Below are 18,255 nucleotides of genomic sequence, written 5' to 3'. Positions count from 1 at the left end.
CGCAATCCACCTGCTTCCGGTGATAAATAGAGCTAGATGACGTCATCAATGAATACATTCGTCAATAACACTGTGGCGTTAAAATAAAAAAACGCATTATAGACGACGTTCTAGGCAACTACCCTTCTTTATGGCACATTCATGATGCGCTATAGCATATAAACTATGTTGCTGTGAAGAAGGGACATTAACCCAAATCAACGGCTATTATATATTTGGTTTCTTTGAAGGCCACGCAGTGCTGTAAGCACATTATGTTGAAGTAGTTGTTGTTGTTAATTGTGCTTGTGCATCACTGCCAATGCAGCAGCACCAGCAGCATCACCAAATAATTCGTTTAAACCGATCCCGGTGGTGCTAGCCACGACGACGACGGAGGTGGTGAGGAATGCGGTTGTCGGGTGATTGAGAGTTCGTGGAGCTCAGCGGATCCACGTGGGTCTCGACGATTGCCCCACGTGGAGCCGCAGCCGCTGCGGCGGCGTGCCTTGTCGTGACCTCATACTCTCCGGCGACCTTTACGTAACCCCTGCAGGACCTAATCTCGAGTGGCCCCCAATCAGTCTTCCGTTGCCACCTTTAAAAATAAAAGCGGTTGTGTGCTGTGTGTGTGTTTGGGGGGAGGGGGGCATGGATGGCGTCCCTGGGACTATATCTGGCCGTGTCGGAGACACTGAGCTGGTACCACCTCGGTTCAAATCCGGGGCCTTCCCCAACCGACTTGAGATTTTCACAGGAAGAAATAAAGAAAAAAATAAAACAAATATCCCATCATATTAAGTGTTGGTTTGTCACAAGATTTGGATTCATGCTTTCAATGGTGGTGACGTGTTCTGCAAAAGGACCATTGCCCGAAACGGCAGTGTTCATGACAAATGTGGTGAGGTTTTAATGGTTTTTACAATTGTCATTACTTGTGTAGAATCACGCGCATGCACAGCGCGCGTCTGTCTATCCACTGCTGAATGAGGGCCTCCTCACGGCTTGCGGGCCGCGAGGGATAAGCTGACCATACTTCACCACGCTGGTCAGTGCGCCTTGGGTGAAGTGTGGGCGATTGGTCGAGGGTGCAGAACAACCATGGGATTTTGCTGCACTGCGCCTTCTACCGCCCACACGGCCCACTACGCCTGCCGGTTGTGCATGGTGGCGGTTACCCATCCCAGCGCTATCCGGGCTCAGCCCCTGCTAAGCTCGCGAGATCTGACGAAATCGTGGCGGCATCCTGGGCGATTTTGTCAAGCGTCGGTTACAATGAAAGTGTTCCGTGCAATTCTCGACTCACGCATACATTTCGACAACTTCGAGCAATCTTTTATATTTGTATTATTTTATTATTTCCCTTCAACGTGACTTTACCGAAAGAACCAAGAATATGAATCCCTGCAGTCACGAAAGCTTTAAATCAAAATTTAACTTGGAGCAATGTCGATCATCTACGGTGTGCAGGTATCAAAATATAAATGTGTCGTTAAACCCGCCACCACCCGACGGGGCCAATTAGTAAGGTTTGTCGCGGAAACAAAACATGCCAAATAGTTACCAAATCTGGCTATCTGCCTGGTGATGCTGGTTGTAATTACCGGCGAAACGCCGTACACTCGAATTGTAAATGTTGTGGGCTTACTCTCTAAATGAAATAATAACTTGTTGGCATATTTTGTTTACGTGACAAACCTTACTACTAATTGACTTATCAGGTGGTGGCGGGTTTAACGACGCATTTCATATTTACGTGATCAAACCACCCCCCCCCCCTCTATTGTGGATAACATTGGTCGTGAAAGCCGTCTGGAGATAATTCACACACGTCCGTCCGTTCGTCTGGCATGCTCCGGATCTCCAATTCGGGTACATGGGAGCAAACCCACGCGCAGAACCAACAGAACCAACATGAAATCCCTTCGATGACTCGAACGTGACTCCACCGTAATACCACCCCGCTGCTCTGTTAACCGGAATGACCGCAGAGACTCAACTACGACGATGACCGATCTCAAAATGAGATCATTTGGCAACAAACGTTACACCGCACGCACCCACCCACCCACTCACTCACGCATCATTCACGGGTGGATGGGGGGGTCTCTCAATCACGCCGAGCAGCCGTCTCATTATGCAAAACTCTAAACAGAGGGGGCGTGTGGCAATTTGGGTCACCGAGCCTTGGATTGAGCCAAAGGTTCACAGGTTCAATCGGCCACTCTCTCTCTCTCCCTCAATGTCCAGCGCCGTTACAACAGAGGCTACTGGTTCAGAATCAGAATGTTTATTAATCCTGGAGAAATCCGATGAGCTATAAAGCTTCTTTTTCACAGATGCCCAGTAGGGGCACGGGTCAGAACGTTGCTGGTGTGTGGATCCACACACGAGCATCATCAGCGGCAACAGCAGAAGCAGCAGCATTCTTGATGATGATCATCACCATCATGGTCATCATCATCACCATCATCATATCCTATCTGTGGTTGTTTTTTTCCATGTTACATCTCCTCCACCTCCTCCACTCCATGTCACGTGACTTGCAATCGCGAGCGAGCCCGTTCAACCTGGAGGAATCCGATGAACTATGAGGCTGTTTTTGTGTGACAGATGTCCAGTCGTCTCACGCCTCTGTACTGCCATCGGTATATCGGTGGGACCTCCACAGTTGGTGGGGTAAAGTGTGGGTACTCGCGTTTCTTTCGAGATGTCCAAAAAAATATCTCTGTTGCTGAAAAATAATTAGAGGTTTATACCCTTTCCGACAAGAATGCGTGAGGTGTCAAATATGTTCAAACACCAAATGGAACTACAGTATCACGAGGCATCAAATTTATTTGCATGTTTTACCACAAGAATGTGCGGTTAATGCAGACCTGATGCCTTGTTACACTGATCAAAGGGCTCGCATAATGCGCATGCATAATGTACGTTGACTCATTCATGCTACCCCCCCCCCCCCCACTTTGTGCAAGAGCGCAGAAGCGTGGTCACCACATCTACGCCTCTATATAAGGAACGAAACAGGTGGACTTCTCCACAAATCTGGTTGTCGCCTGATGAAGCTAGTTGTAATTACTGGAGAAACGTCGTACTCAGATTGTAAGTGTTGTGGCTTGGCTCTCCAACACACCGGTGTAGTGCTGTACTAGTGACGAATTGACCACGTTCTGTTTACGTGACAACCCTTACTAGTTGGCCGTGTCGGGTGGTGGCGGGTTTGAACGACACATTTAGATATTTACGCGATCTAACCCAAAAAAATTTTCTCTATTATGGATGATATTGGTCGCGAAAGCCTACGTGCTAAACTGACTGTAGGTGTGTATTTGGTGTGTGAACATCTTAACACCGCCGGTATTCTTGCCGGAAAAGGGTAAAAAGCATTCGTCTTCTATTTTTAAATCCTTTATATTAAGTTCGCTTGCTTGCTTGCGTGCTTGCGTGCTTGCTTGCTTGCTTGCGTGCTTGCGTGCTTGCTTGCTTGCTTGCGTGCTTGCTTGCTTGCTTGCGTGCGTGCGTGCATGCTTGCTTGCTTGCTTGCGTGCTTGCTTGCGTGCTTGCTTGCTTGCTTGCTTGCGTGCTTGCGTGCGTGCATGCTTGCTTGCTTGCTTGCGTGCTTGCTTGCGTGCATGCTTGCTTGCTTGCTTGCGTGCTTGCTTGCGTGCATGCTTGCTTGCTTGCTTGCGTGCTTGCGTGCTTGCTTGCTTGCTTGCTTGCGTGCTTGCTTGCTTGCGTGCTTGCTTGCTTGCTTGCGTGCTTGCGTGCTTGCTTGCTTGCTTGCGTGCTTGCTTGCTTGCTTACGACCGTGCAAATCTTTCGGTCGTTTTTTAACCCACTTCCCGTGATCCAATCGAGCTGACATTTTGCACACAGACTTGTTGTGCGTGACAATTGATTTTCGTGAAAAAAATTTCCAAAATTTTACACTCTTTAGGGAAAAATAAATAAATATGTAATTACCAATTGCTTAATTGACACTGGCAAAACGGGTGACCCGTGGATCTCCTCTCCGTCACTACCCCCACTCGTGTCGCCATTGCTCCGCACTGCTTTTAACCGTGGCCGAGAACAGCCATTGGAGTGACCACCACGGGTCCGGTGGCCAGCACCACGCCCTGCCGTCTTTGTCTCCCCATTGCTGTTTTTTTATTTTACACACAGCACCAGATACTCAATTCAGGCTGAGTCGACCGAGGGGAGGCCCAGGACCAGTTCAGATATTGCCAAGCGAAGTTGGTTATGAGTGGAGAGGCTGAGTCGACCGAGAGAAAGCCCGGGTCCGATTGAGATGATCGTCACTGGTGTTGGTCGTGAGCAGAAATCGAACTCGGGTCGCCGGCTTTGTAGCAGCAGCAGCGCGCTAACCATTGCACCACCGCTCCCGACAGACACAAAAAGGACACACACACGCGAGCACGCGCGCACTTTAACATTGTACAAACTTATATATATAGAGAGAGAAAGACACACACGCACACGCGGACCCGTTCTCTCGTGGCCAATTAGCTACAGTTGGCACGGTCACTTGAATAATGCAGCTGTTGTTTTCGGGACACGTGTGTGTGTGTGTGTGGTACTGTGTGTGCGCGCCGCACGTATAAACAACGGCTTGAACTTTCGAAAGCGTGTTTTTTTTTTTGACGCCACTTGGCAATGCGCGTCCTTAGCGTGACCGCTCATTCCAGCCATCGCCGCCGTCCACTCAAAAGCAGAGAGACCGCCTGTTGATTGTTTAGCTGGAGGGCCCCGCTGCTAATGAGGGCCTTCGTGTCGGTGGCTATTTGTGCGCTCGCACGCGCGCGGATGGTCGAGGGGGATGGGGGTAGGGGCTCCGCGGTGGTTAGGAGATGTTAACTCCCTCGCCTGGTCTACAGGAGGTCGTGGGTTTGATCTCGACCTTGACGCCTGCTGCTGTATATTTGGAGTTTGCGTGTCTCTCTCTCATCATCATCACGGTGGCTAGGAGATGTTAACTCGCTGGCCGGGTCTACAGGAGGTCGTGGGTTCGATCTCGACCCTGACGCCTGTTGCTGTTTATTTGGAGTTTGTGTGTCTCTCTCTCTCATCATCATCACAGTGGCTAAGAGATGGTAACTCCCTCGCCTGGTCTACAGGAGGTCGTGGGTTCGATCTCGACCCTGACGCCTGCTGCTGGATATTTGGAGTTTGCGGGTCTCTCTCTCATCATCATCACGGTGGCTAGGAGATGCTAACTACCTCGCCTGGTACGCAGGAGGTCGTGGGTTGGATCCCGACCCTGACGCCTGCTGCTGTATATTTGGAGTCTGCGGTGTCTCTCTCATCATCATTATTATCACAGTGGCTAGGAGAAGTTAACTACCTCGCCTGGTACGCAGGAGGTCGTGGGTTGGATCCCGAACCTGACGCCTGCTGCTGTATATTTGGAGTTTGCGTGTCTTTCTCTCTCTCTCTCTCCCGGTGGTCGTTTGGATTTTTCTCCGGGTCCTCCGGTTTTCCACCTCCACGTTTAGAATCAACATCATGCGTTAAGAGTATGTCGCTACTGCTGTAAATTTCTCACGTGATAAGCCACTTCGTTGGGCTATCATTTGTGACAGCCAGGTCGCTTTTAAAAAAGATAAAAAGCTTGTCAACTCAACGGGCCTTACCTGTTGAAATTTAAAAAATCGTTGATATTTGAGGTGGTGTCTGAAGCTGGACAAAACTAAAAATTGAAAGCGATTTGTAACACAAACGAACATTGAAAGCAATCGGTGGTGATCTCCCCATATACGGCCCTGAGCAATTCCAGTGGTGGAAATTCCACGTTTCTATGGCAGGGGGATGAGGCTCTCCACAGGGACAACCGCTGGGCGACCACCCCACACAAATCGGTACTCATTCTTATCGAGAACGGATGGAATTATGACTGAGTCAACCACCAAAGACAAAGATCCCCCGTATAGCTTGCATAGACTGTTGGGGCAAGTGCTGTTAGCGAGCACCTATGAAGGCCGGCACGGCACACGAGAGGGGTGGGTGGCCAGCACCACGCCCGACCGCCTTTGTCTCCCCAATGGCGATGTTTACACACCGCACCAGGTACTCATTTGAGGCTGAGTCGACTTAGTGGAGGAGGTCCAGGAGCGGTTCAGATAATCGTAACAGGTGTTGGCCGTGTGCGGGAATCGAACTCTGGTTCGTAGCACAGCGTAGCGCTAACCTCATAATTCCCTCCGTTCTCGATAAGAATGAGTACCGATTTGTGTAGGGTGGTCGCCCAGCGGTTGTCCCTGTGGAGAGCCTCATCCCCCTGCCATAGAAACGTGGAATTTCCAACACTGGAATTGCTCAGGGCCGTAAATGGGGAGATCACCACCGATCGTTTTCAATGTTCGTTTGTGTTACAAATCGCTTTGAATTTTTAGTTACACCACCGCTCTCCAACCAGCACCACCACCACCACCCCCACCACCCCCACCACCCCTGCCCATTTGATTAAAAGCTCTCGAAGGGACCTTTTTGGCCAGTATCGAGATTATGGAGAGAAAAAAAAACTAAGTCGAGGTTTTACCCTTTCTGGCAATAAAACAGTTTCCAAGACGATGAAGAGATTATTATTATTATCATCAGAGCCATGTCTCTTTTTCTCACAAGTAAGTGTGGTCAATGCGGACTTGACGCCTTGCGAAAGAGCATCTCATTTGGTCTACGAAAATTAGACTCTTTGTTTCTTTTGGTAAAGTCGCGTAGAAAAAATTAACCCGTAAAAACAAAGTTTTTCACTATAAATCCTTTATATGCGTGTTCAATGGGCCACAACCCAGCCCACATTGGTCTTTGAAACGGGCGGCTAGAGTCCTCTCGTCCTCTGGCTTGAGATGGCTGCCACCTATGGGTCAGATGATTGCCTGCCACCATTAAGCAATTGGTAATTAAATATAATTATTTTTTTCCTAAAAAGTGTAACATTTTGGAAAAAATGTTTCACGAAAATTAATTGTCACGCACAACGAGTCTGTGTGCAAAATGTCAGCTCGATTGGATCACGGGAAGTAGGTTAAAAAACGACAGAAAGATTTGCACGGTCGTAAGCGCGCAAGCAAGCAAGCAAGTGAACTTCATATAAAGGATTTAAAAATAATAATAGATCGCGACGTTTCGACCGCCACGCAAGCGATCGTCCTCTGGTCTATTGTTCATTTTCTACGTCACTTTACCGAAAGAACCAAAGCGTACGGATTCCTGCAGTCACGAAAGTTTTAAATGTACGAAAATCGTTTGGTGTTTATTGCCAGAAATGGTAAAAACCCCGACTTATTATTAATATTGCTGCTGTTGTTGTTATTTTTTTTGTTTCGCCAGGGCTGCCACGGAGAGTCCGAACCCCCAAACCCCCTCGACGGAGAACGCGCGACCGCCCGGTGCCGCGACATCACGGCCAGGGCCCCCTCGCCGACCATGGCAATCCGCGGTGGATGCAATTGAGAGGCGACCACTTTGCTGGGATCTCTCTGGCCGGCGTGGGAATGTGGAATTAGCACAGCAAAGTTCGTGTGAGTGGGAGAACTGGGTTGGTTTTTTTTAGGGGCAGGTGAGGGGTGGGGGGTGGGAGTTGAAAGGTCAAGCGGTCTTCACGGTGATGATGATGATGTTGTTGTTAATGCCGCCACACCTCGACATCGCTTCCTTCCATCTGCTATATCCCGCAGCGATTGCAACGTCGATTCAATTGCCACGTCCTTTGAGGACTGCTCCCACAGCCTCGTCATCGTCTCCGATTAGCACGAGTTGGCTACGTACGGTGCGAAAGAAGGCAAACATACACACATCGTCACCACCACCATCTGGCTTCAATGTTGCACAGTAAACACAAAATTAAAGTACCACTCTCACAGTGTCATCACCATCATCATCGCCACCATCTGGCTTCATGTCACCCCCCGCACCCCAGGGTACCAACCTCCGGTCATCCTCGCAGCCACCGAACAAAGACGGTCACCGCATAGCACGCTTTCAGATGCACTTCCACGGCCGTCTGGAACGCTCTTCCTTCCGATATTCGGAAGCCACCGGAGCTATGCACTTTAAATATTTAGATTCAAAAGGCATTTATGTAATTCCCCCGCACCTACAATTAGCACGGTTGGCTACGTACGGTTCGAAAGAAGTTAAACATATATACATTATACTTAATTTGGAGCTTTCGTGACTGCAGGAATTATTCTTTGGTTCTTTCGGTAAAGTCACGTATAAAGAGAAAATAATAAATTAAATACTAGCATACGACGTTTCGATTGCAACACAAGCAATCATCATCAGGTATAAATTAAATCTAAACATTTAAGGCCTCGACAGAGGCGTGGTTTCTCTGTGTGCCTATGTATGTGTCTCTCTCTATGTATCTCTGTGATATCTGTCTGCTTTTATGTCTGTCTATATGTCTCTGGTTCTGTGTTTTATCTCTCTCTCTCAAATTTAGCATTCTCAGGAAGAACGTAATGAACCAGGTAGGGTGTTTGACTGTTATGTTATCCGACTCTCTGTTGTATTACATTACATTTCTAAGTATACTAGATTTGTGTTTCTATTTCATTTATACCTGATGATGATTGCTTGTGTTGCAATCAAAACGTCGTATGCTAGTATTTAATTTATTATTTTCTATCTTAACTTTGGAGCTTTCGTGACTGCAGGAATAATTCTTTGGTTCTTTTGGTAAAGTCACGTATAAAACGTCGTATGCTATTATTTAATTTATTATTTTTTCTTTATACGTGACTTTACCGAAAGAACCAAAGAATTATTATTTTCTCTTTATACGTGACTTTACCGAAAGAACCAAAGAATATATACATTATACATACTCTGTGTGCCACCCCAATACCTGTTTCCGAAAGCTGCCATGCACGTGTCCCACCCATCTCCTATGTGCAATGCAAACATATAGATAGATATAAAAATTGCAAAGAGTGGGTTGGTGTTGTACATGGTTATATACGACGGGCACTTAACAAATTCACATTGATCAGATACACTAAGCCAGTATCGCTGAGACCTGAGTTCGAAGGTTTTAGCTGCCCGTGGTTAAGCCGGGTTTTCAAGTGTATACATCTCAGCGCCGTCACCAGAGCATGACCATTTCACGGGCGCCACGGTGGCGAGATGTTAACTACCTCGCCTGGAATACAGGAGGTCGTGGGTGAGATCCCGACCCTGACGCCTGCTGCTCTATATTTGGAGTCTGCGGTGTCTCTCTCATCATCATCATCACAGTGGCTAGGAGATGCTAACTACCTCGCCTGGTACGCAGGAGGTCGTGGGTTGGATCCCGACCCTGACGCCTGCTGCTGTAAATTTGGAGATTGCGTGTCTCTCTCATCAACATCACAGTGGCTAAGAGATGTTAACTCCCTCGCGTCGTCTACAAGAGGTCGTGGGTTAGATCCCGACCCTGACGCCTGCTGCTGTATATTTGGAGTTTGCGTGTTCTCTCTCTCTCCCCATGGTTGCATTCATTTTTCTCCGGGTCCTCCGGTTTTCCCCTCCACATTTAGAACCATACGTTTGGAGAATTTAGCTGCTGTAAATGTCCACGTGATAAGCCACTTGGTTGAGATATCATTTCTGGCCATATCACTTCTGAAAAAGAGCCGTATGTCTCAGTGGGCCTTACCTGGTAAAATAAAAACAGTAAAAAAAGAAATAGTATTGACTTCCCACAAAGTGGTACTCGTTTTACTGATCCCAGAATGACAATGGGCCCGCAGTCAATCTTTGTAATTGTAATGCAGTAATAACAATACCCAAAGACAGGAACATAAACATTGTTTTAGAGGTGCAATTCAAGACAGGGTCTAACCCATGTTATTTGGTGCCAACTCAATGATTCTGACACAGCCCACTGCGAACCTCCAGAGGCCACGAGCCGAACACTGAGAGTGTTTTGTTTGAACGCAGGAAGCGATCCGCATTGGCTTACCGGAGAGATTTTCCAATGTTTATACAAAAAAATCCGACTTTTTTTTAGCAGGCCAGGCAAGCGGCAACGATACTCGCCGCGGTTTTAAAATCTCCGTTTTTTTTTAACCTGCTGTGTACGACGCGTGGATTCAGAGCACGAGGGGGCATTGCCAACGAGACATTGCAACAGAAGGCCGAGGAGTGTGCCAAGACGCCTGGAGATTGTCGGTCGGGCAGGAAAGAAGAGCACGTGGATGAGAGAACACGCGCGCGGGTGAGAGACATCACCAATTGCCAGAGGGTCACTTTCGCCGATAAGACATCGTCAGTGTGAGGGCCGCCACGCGTTTGAGACCATTGCTGGGTTTGACAGCAGGAAGATGACAACGATGATGGGTGGGGGGGGGGGTGGTCACTCCACGGTCACCTGGCCGCACTAAAGGCCACCAGGGGCCACCCAGTGGCCCATGGGACCTTGCAACGAAGAACGCTGCGCCAGAGGTCGCAACCGGGTACCCGATACCCGTACCCTACCCGATACCTGGCTACCCGTACGCGGCTGGGTACAGGTAGGCCGTGAGTCACCGGTGAGTAACCGTTTGTCACTCATCTTCTTGGTTCTTTCGGTAAAGTTACGTAGAAGGGAAGTAATTAAATAATAAAAATAAAACATAATAAAAAATTCTGTGAGAATTGTTTTATTATGTTTTATTTTTAATGTGAGAATTGTTTTATTATGTTTTATTTTTATTCTTTTATTACTTCCCTTCTACGTGACTTTACCGAAAGAACCAAGAAGATGAATCCATGCAGTCACGAAAGCTTTAAATCGTTTGTCACTCATTTCGGGTAGGGTACGGGTATGGGTAGCGTACGGGTACCCATACCCAGCCAGGTACCCATACCCGGCCGGGTATGGGTACCTGTTTGCGACCCTGGTGCGGCCGGGTACGGGTAAGGAATCAAAACCCGTTTGCGACCTCTGCGCTGCGCTGAGACCGTTGAGCAAAGAGAGATGGGCCTGGGCAGGACACTTGATGGATGGAGGGGACGATGACCGGTGGGACAAACTGAGCGCACTTGGCTACGTACGTATGGTGCAGAAGAAGTTCAACGTGCAACAACAAAGACAGTGGCGATGTTTACACACCGCACCAGGTACTCATTTGCGGCTGAGTCGACCTAGGAGAGGCCCAGGACCCGTTCAGACAATTGTCACTGGTGTTGGCCGTGAGCGGGAATCGAACCTGACTCGCCGGGTTCATAGCGCAGCGCGCTAACCGCTACACCACCGCTCCCCACACACAGACACACACACGTACACACACACACGTACACACACGTACACACACACACGTACACACACACACGTATACACACACAGACACACACGTACACACACGCACGTACACACACACACGTACACACACGTACACACACACACGTACACACACAGACACACACACGTACACACACACACGTACACACACGTACACACACACACGTACACACACAGACACACACGTAGTCACGTACACACACACGTATACACACGTACACACACGTACACACACACGCACACACGTACACACACCGAAACACACGTACACACACACACGTACATACACAGACACACACGTACACACACACACGTATACACACAGACACACACGTACACACACGTACACACACGTACACACAGACACACACGTGCACACACAGACACACACGTACACACACACACTTACACACACACGTACACACACACACGTACATACACACACGTACACACACACGTACACACACACGTACACACAGACACACACGTACACACACGTACACACAGACACACACGTACACACACACACTTACACACACACGTACACACACACACGTACATACACACACGTACACACACACGTACACACACACGTACACACAGACACACACGTACACACACGTACACACACGTACACACAGACACACACGTACACACACGTACACACACACGTACCCAGAGAGGACGTTCATTGTGGTGACGCTGCCGGGTGTCCTGTGACATCGCGGCACCACGAGGCACGGGGACGGCTTTGGGAGGTGTTCATCCAGCAGTGGATGGATCATGGCTGCTGATGATGCTGCTGCTGATGATGATGATGCTGATCATGATGATGGTGATGATTATATTTATACATTGTTATTATTTAAAAAAAAGTTGCCCAAAACTAGAGTTTTTTCTTCTTCTTGGTCGTCTTCTTCTTGGGTTTCATCCAAACATCAGGAACACATCCCTGGAGGTCACGCGCGCGTGAGCCTCTATGTGTGTGTGTGTGGTGTGCGCACTGCCTGTGTGTGTGTAGTGAGTGCACTGTCTGTGTGTGTGTGTAGTGAGTGCACTGTCTGTGTGTGTGGTGAGCGCACTGCCTGTGTGTGTGGTGTGCGCACTGCCTGTGCGTGTGTGTGGTGAGCGCACTGTGTGTGTGTGTGGTGAGTGCACTGTGTGTGTGTGTGGTGAGTGCACTGCCTGTGTGTGTGTGTGGTGAGTGCACTGCCTGTGTGTGTGGTGAGTGCACTGTGTGTGTGTGTGGTGAGTGCACTGTGTGTGTGTGTGGTGAGTGCACTGCCTGTGTGTGTGTGGTGAGTGCACTGCCTATGTGTGTGTGTGGTAAGTGCACTGTGTCTGTGTGTGTGTGGTGAGTGCACTGCCTATGTGTGTGTGTGGTAAGTGCACTGTGTCTGTGTGTGTGTGGTAAGTGCACTGTGTGTGTGTGTGATAAGTGCACTGTGTCTGTGTGTGTGTGGTAAGTGCACTGTGCCTGTGTGTGTGTGGTGAGTGCACTGCCTGTGTGTGTGTGTGGTGAGTGCACTGCCTGGGGTTTCCCCTCCTAGGTCGACTCAGCCTTAAATGATTCCATGGCGTGGGTGTAAACATTCACACCTTGACAAAGGCAAGCCGAGCGTGATCCGGGTGAGTTGTGCCCGGTTCGATACCTGGTGGACTACTGACGTAGCCAAGTCCCACACTTGGACCACTACCATGTGTTTTCAACGACAAACAATGATTCCTTAACAGACTGTAGGGGCAAGTGCTGTTAGCGAGCACCTATGAAGGTCGGCACGGCACACGAGGGGGTGGGTGGCCAGCACCACGCCCGGCTGCCTTTGTCTCCCCATTGCACACACACTCATCACAAGTATAATGAATGTTGGTTTAAACTTTCATCCACATGACCTAATTTGTTTTGTGGAACTAACAAGGAGCTGAGACAGAGAGGGGGGGGGGGGGGCGAGAGAGAGGGGGGGGGGAGAGAGGAAAACAATTCATAGAAAACAAGGGGAACATACACATAGAGTAGGGAGAGGGGGTAGAGAGAGGGGGGGGGGCAAGAGAGAGGGGGGAGGGAAGGGGTAAGAAGGAGGAGAGCAGAGCGTGACATCTTTTGTGAAATCTTTCATTTAAAAGGGGGGGGGGGCACATATAACAAAGCATTTTTTTTAACGAAATGATGAACGAAGCAACGTGCTAACTACACCGAACATCTTCTTGTTTCCTCTGATCGTAAAAAAAGAGAGAGGGGAGGAGAGAGAGAGGGGCATGCTGATATGAGCTACCCGTCGGAGGCCGTCGGACTGCGAGAAGGGCTGCGTGCAGAACGAGAGAGCGAGAGAGCGAGAGAGTGACCGAGAGAGTGACCGAGAGAGTGAGCGAGAGAGTGAGCGAGAAGTAGGGGTTTTACATAAAGCTAAGTTTAAAAATGTAAAAAAAATTGTTACGAAATGATGAACGAAGCAAAGTGCCGAATACACCGAGCATCTTCTTGTTTCCACTGATCGTAAAAAAAGCAAAAAAAATAGAGGTGAGAGGGGAGAGAGAGCGATGGGAGAACGAGAGAGCGAGGGAGCCGCCTCTAGTCCGCTGTGTAACCGAGTGCGTTTGTTGCATTAAGGAGGTGATGAGTGAGTGGACACGCGCTGGGGAATGGTCATGCCTCAAATATGGCTCTGCTGGGCACCGCGTCTGGGTTAAACAAACATTGTCCCCCAGAGGGCCCTGGACACAGACGTGCAGACACTTTCCATGTGTCCGTGTGCCTGTCTGTGTCTGTGTGTGAGCGTGGTTCTGGCCCCACCACCCCCTCGTGTGCCTTGCCGGCCTACATAGGTGCTAGCCAACAGCACGTGTCCCAAACTGTCTGTTAAGGCTATGTGGGGCATCTTTGTGTGCGGGTAATGCGTGCCTTTGTCTCCCCCCATTACGGCTGCTTACACATCGCACCGAGAACTAATTTAAGGCCGAGTCGACCTAGAGGACACCCAGGACTGGGGACTGATTTCAGAATAATGGCCACTGATGGTATCCCTGCCCTGGAATCGAACCCATGTCGACATCTCGTGGCCGTTCGCCAACACCACTCGCCCCACATTAATTAAATTTGGATGAATTCGACAAATTTCACAATACGCGTGGGTTTAATGCCACCGAACCTCACATACTTAACTCAAGTTATCAAACTACGCGTGGGTTTAATGCCACCAAACCTCACATACTTAACTCAAGTTATCAAACTACCGCTGTTTCATTCTGACTTGTGTTGGCGTTGATGTTGTTGTTGCTGTTCCAAATAAAACACAAATCTCAACTTCTATTTCATTTTTACCAAAATATTGCTACCCGAAAGCAATTGAACGTTGTTTGGTGGCAGTGGCGTCACGTGCTCGGCACGCGTCCCTGCTCGCAAGGAATCAAACAGTGTGTGTGGGGGGGGGGGGGCTCTGTCCAATTCCCCTCCCTCTCTGTTACTCGTCAGAAGCCCCCCCCCACCCTCCAGCCCGTGGGGGTCCCGGTGCAGTTGCACCGCCTGCACACTCGACAGCGACGCCACCGAGAGGAGGATGGGGAAGCTCACAATGTCCATGAATCCATCAGTCACCTGTGGGTCAGTGGCGTAGTTAACGACGTCATCAGCTCAGGGGGGGGGCTGCGGCAATGGGTTCAGGTGGGGGGGGTCACCCAATATTGTGATTGGTCTCGCACGGTCGCACCTAGAGGCCGAATCGCATCGTCGTTGCGCTCCGTGAACGCTGTAGGGCGCTCCGTTTTAAATGAGTTGTTCGCGTTGTTCTACGACACTGTTGTTGAAAACACATCTCATGGTGGCTATCAGTGGGGGGGGGGGGGGGCAACTCGTAGCTTTGTCCACCAGGGGGTGAGGGGGGCAGGGGGCGAGTAAGGCCCCCCTCCCCCCTCGCCCCCACGCTCGTCACGCTGCAGCCTGTGGGATCAAACCAGATTCTCGGCTGTGTTACTGAATCCGGCACACGAGTTGATTTCATTGCTCCATCTGCACAGCAGACGAGGAATTTGGAGCGAGTTCCAGCCCCTCGGCTGTCATTCCATCGCTAGTCTCGACCACGGCATGAAATATAAAACTCAACGTAATTAAACATCTAATACAACATATTTTCAAATCGTTTTTTTATTTGTTTATTTTTTTGTTTGTTTACATTTTCTATTTTTTTCTCTCATGGAACCCAACCGGATTATATACTTGTTTTTTTTTGACAACGGGATCGCAACATTTGAAAAATTTGCATGCGTGACTGTAAACCAAGTCGTTTGCAAAGTAACCGTTGGCAGATTCGCGTTATTATTCTCATTGCAGTGTATTTCAACAAATGATACACTTCGTTCTGTGAACGCCTCTCATTTTTGTTTGAGCTCATCCGCCGATACACGGTCTCCCCGTGGACGTCAATCATGGCAGTCGACTCATCATCACATCATCACAATCGTCACAATCGTCACAATCATCATCTTCAACTTTTTTTGGGGGGGGGGGTGGTGGGGTGGCGGTGGGGGGAATCGTTAAAATAAGTACCACGATGTGGAAAGTTATCCCGAGGTCACGAGATCGATTTCCCTGCACGGAAGTTCCAAACAACCGCGCAAGATTCCTAAATCCTCCCTGGGAACCCCCCGCCTCTGTCCAGCCCAGCCACGGCGTGCGGTGGGGTCACGTGCGGGTCACTCCCACCTCTGGCAGGGATCGAAGAGCAGCCCAAGAGCCCCTCGAGAAACTCCCTCGAGCTCTCTGTAGAGCTCTCTCGAGTGGAGATCCTTCCTCCAGCAGTGGAGCGAGTGAGCAATGGCAGGGCTGCACATTTGCCTTTGTATACGTGAGGGGGTGGGGGGGGGAATAATTGGTGGCTCTACGAAGGGACCGGTGCCCGCCATAGGAACGTGGAATTCCCACCGATGTCGCTCAGAAGCCGCCAACGGGCAGCCCGTCGTAGTTTAGCCAGGTCACCAGCTGCCGCTGATGCCATCACCTCTTTCCTCCGCCAGATTCCACAACTTGTTGCACGGTTATCACCCGCACCACCCGCAACGGATGATTTGTGTCACAAACGTACCGCGTGCGATTTGTCGCGTATCAATAAAAATACAATTTTACATCCATAAGTTAGGGGGGGGGGGGTGGGGGGGAAGAGACACATTTTTTTAAATATAGAAATTAAATAGCAACAAAGAGAAAATAAGTTAACGATGACTTCACGGCGAATTGTCTCAACGTGGACGTAATTTTGTGCGTTCATCTGTGTGTCCGAAAACATCATTCAACGTCGTCATCATCATCGTCGTGATTGTGATTACAAGCCACGGTCTATCCACTGCTGGATGAAGGAGCCCCCCCACCCCCCTCACACACGATGTCGTTCCTTCACCAGCCTCGCACGTCAGCCAATTGTATACGCGCCTTACCGAGGACGAGACATGAGTTTCGTTTAAAAAAAAAATTTTGATCTCGCGACTGGAGTATTTTTAAGAGACAAATTGAAATTTTTTTAAAAAATAGTTTTTACTTTTCAGACGTGTTGAGATCGTTTGTACTATCCGCTCGCTTTGAAACGTCATAGTCCCTAACGATAGTGACGTCACCCTCCGCCACGTGACATCGATTTTGGCGGGAAGTGCGTGGAAGTGGCGTCGTCGAATGGACGTCACTTCCTGTGACCTCATACTTTCAGACCAGTCCAAAACTGAACCTATTCCTCCCCAGGGCTAGTCCGAAATTTCGTCTTCAGGCCAGAATATCGGATCAAACATCCCTCTTCCGCAGACCCCACCCGCCTGTGAAACGTAGCGCCCATCGCGATAGCCTCGCGCAGTTAAGAGCGGTGCAAATACCAACCGTACGAACGATTTCGATTGATCATGGACCAAGCCTACTCACCCATTGGCTCCCTCACTTTCGACCGAAGGGTCAATTGTAAGAAAATCTAAATATCTATTTTCCGTGAAATGTCATTCTTCGTGCCCAAACCCGGCTGAACGCGGCAACAAATCCTGCCCGGGGAAATTGCTAAACGGCGCTCTCTGCGGCTGCCCATGGTTTGAGCCGGTAAACAAAGGGGCGAAGATAATTTATGTAATTCATGATTATATTTGGACAATTCAATTTTCAAGAGAGCACACGGTATGCAATTACAAGTCGCAGTAGATCATGCTCTCGCGGGATCCTCATTCATTACCATTTTTTATTTTTTCGGTCCCTGCCATTTACAGAGGGGTTGTTTTTTTTTCGTGCGAACAATTTTCATGAACACTTTGCAGAGATCCTCCGGCAGAAGTAATTGGAAAAATAAGCTCAAATATTAACCCCCGCCCGCCTCCTCTGCTTTGCGCAGCAGTGAATTTTAACTCATTGCTTATTTTTAGTTTCGGCCAAAAGTTAAATGCTTCGCGTTTTTTTTCATTTCAGAAAGAGCGTCAGTCACGATTACCATTGTTCCTTTTAACCGTGTACGGTAAATCTACTGCTGGATGAGGGCCTTCCCAATGCTCCCGGGCAGGTTATTCGACCACGATCGGTGAAGGTGGGGGGGGGGGCATAGACGTGAAAGCATAGGAGAGTACAACAATGTTGTTGTATGCCCTACGCTGACACGAAATTCCTGGGAGGGAAATCAAATGAGCACCAAAGATCTGGGGAGTCGAGTGTGGTCGTCGTGGATTGGATGGACTGGTCCGTGCCATGGGAATGTGGAACTTCCAACACGACATTGTAAATGCCAGGATTGTCATGCTTTAAATTATAAATAAGAAAGTAATCATTTACAGGCAGTTGTCTATCTACGAGTGGGTAAAGGCTTCCCCATGCCATGTCGACCATGTGGTTGTTTGACCATATTTCACCATCCTGGTCACTCCGGATTGGTGAAGAGCAGGAGGAAGGGGCCTTGGGCCAATTCAGCTATCACTCCCTACTGATCATAGCCGCGGCCAGGAATTCAACTCGGGTGTTGGATTCGCAGCGCAGCGCTAACCCCTGTTCCGTTACTCCA

This window comes from Lethenteron reissneri, chromosome 46 (genome assembly GCF_015708825.2).
Source record: "Lethenteron reissneri isolate LAM-NWPU_2019-01 chromosome 46, ASM1570882v1, whole genome shotgun sequence".
Taxonomy (NCBI): Eukaryota; Metazoa; Chordata; class Hyperoartia; order Petromyzontiformes; family Petromyzontidae; genus Lethenteron; species Lethenteron reissneri.
Note: the sequence above shows the minus strand (reverse complement) of the source record.